Source organism: Cupressus sempervirens, chromosome 9, assembly GCF_028749045.1.
Source record: "Cupressus sempervirens isolate cs-2001-9-10 chromosome 9, ASM2874904v1, whole genome shotgun sequence".
In the NCBI taxonomy this organism is placed as follows: Eukaryota; Viridiplantae; Streptophyta; class Pinopsida; order Cupressales; family Cupressaceae; genus Cupressus; species Cupressus sempervirens.
In genome coordinates, this window is record NC_143126.1 from 647,196,746 (window position 1) to 647,198,907 (window position 2,162).

Here is a 2,162-nt window from a genome sequence, read left to right on the forward strand (position 1 = left end):
GGGAACTATGACAGTTGCTGTGGTGTAATCTATAAACCATAATTGTTACTGTCTTCCTTGATCATCCATGTGTCCCCTAAATGAGAGTCACACAACAGTGGTTGTAAATAAGTTAATGAATTCAACATGTGAGCATTCTAAAAAGTCTTGGCAATAGACTACAATAAAAAATGGAAGAGAAGTTTGAAATATGAAACCTGTACAAGGCTTGACTATAAATAAGGACTCGATCCATGTAGTTCATTTGAAGATGCAACTGCAAGGAATCATTTGTATAACACTTGATTTTTTGAGCTTTAGTCATCTTTTAGCACAACTGGCAAGGACTAATAGCACAAATGATGAAGACTTTTTACATGCTTTATTACATTGTTAATGTTTATTAAGTTTGGTTGCAGGATGAAGACTTTTTTGCATTGTACTTCTTTTGTAGCCCTCTTCCTATTGATCTCTTCTTCGCTTCATTCCTTGTACTTAACTGAAGCTCACAAGCTCAGAGTTGAAGGCATAAGTCTTCATTAAAATTCTAGTATTGAAGTCGAAGTAGAATATACAAACATATGACTTCATATGACTGTTATTAGCCTATTTTTATTTTTAAAAACTCTAGTTGTCGTTGATGGTATGACAAGCCCATCGAGTCATGACAAACTCATCGATTCAACTCTGGTTGGCCTCGATATTTTGACATTTTGAACTAGTTGGCTGACGCTACCATGTGATATAAATGGGGATGATTTTTGAGAGACGTGGAGTGCATCAAAATTTTGACACAATTCTACTAATGTCGTTTTTAGACGTTTAAGTGTTGAACTTTTGACCTCCCCACGTCAAAAAATAGGTCAAAATTTACTAGTGATATGAAATCATTAAAGAAAAATAAAGATCATTTCAGTTGGGATTCTAATAATTTTGCATACAAACTACACGCTTGCATACAATATTCAATGTTGGATCATCATTATTAAATTGGGTTATCAAGGAGTTTGGCAAAAGAAGAATAAATCATTTCCCAACAAGCTCTAAAATAACATGTGTCAACACCTGCCTAACTTAAACATGTGTGTACACTAAGCCAAGGTGCATATAAAATAATAGTCAATAATTTATAGTTTTTCTCATAGAATCTAAGATATCTATTAGACCAAAGACATTAATTTACAAGGGTCATATAACATTGAACACAAATTATATAAAATCTATCACATTCATTAGACCAATTAGATTTTTTTGTAAGATCATCAAAATTTAAACATAGTATTCCTATTATTATTATTTTAATTTATATTGCTCTTATTTTTTAATTAGTTTTATTACGCTCTTAGAAAAATTAAGTTTAACATTGAAATGATAATACTTATTTAGCTTGTCCAAAATTAAAAAAATTAAAAATTTATATTGCTCTTATTTTTAATTAGTTTTATTGTACTCTAAAAATTAAGTTTAACATTGAAATGATAATACTTATTTAGCTTGTTCAAAATTTTAAAAATTAAAATTAAAATGAAAGATTGATAAAAAAAATTGAAATGATAATACTTATTTAACTTGTCCAAAAACAATTTAAAAAACTAAAATTAAAATTAAACTGAAAGGTTTCTGAGAAAATTGAAATGATAATACTTATTTAAGTTGTGGACTTTAAAAAAACAAATATTTAATTAAAAAAATTGAAATGATAATTAAATTCAAATGAAAGGCTGGTTAAGTTGTGGACTTTAAAAAAACAAATATTTAATTAAAAAAATTGAAATGATAATTAAATTCAAATGAAAGGCTGGTTAAAAAAATTTGGACCATTTCTCGATTTATGCGTGTCATCCTTGCGCAGGGGCCATGCTAATCTTCTCTGTATCGTTCCAATTTTATCGGATGTCTCCGAAGAGACACTAGTAATGTCGTACTCTGAGTAATATAAAGCAATCAAAATATAATCGGACGCCGCATGTGGGAGTAACCAGACTATGTCGCACGCGACACTAGTCACTGAGAGACGCGACTGCTATTTACCATTTACGCGTAATTGGTAGAAGAACAGAGAGACGAATTCGATAACTCCATTTCAGTATAGAATGCGTCCATATGGAAAACTCTCTGAAATTTAAAATGCAGACCGGAGGCCATTAATTTTTACTTAACTATTGTTTGGAGGAGTACGCTAC

The 2,162-nt window shown here is 30.2% G+C and overlaps 1 non-coding gene across 1 annotated transcript; it reads right to left on the reverse strand.

Moving 5' to 3' along the window:
- Nucleotides 1–1,785: 1,785 nt before the first annotated feature.
- Nucleotides 1,786–1,888, reverse strand: LOC149540399 (U6 spliceosomal RNA). The gene has a single exon (XR_016356606.1). It is a non-coding gene; the product is annotated as a U6 spliceosomal RNA (small nuclear RNA).
- Between the last annotated feature and the right edge of the window lie 274 nt (nucleotides 1,889–2,162).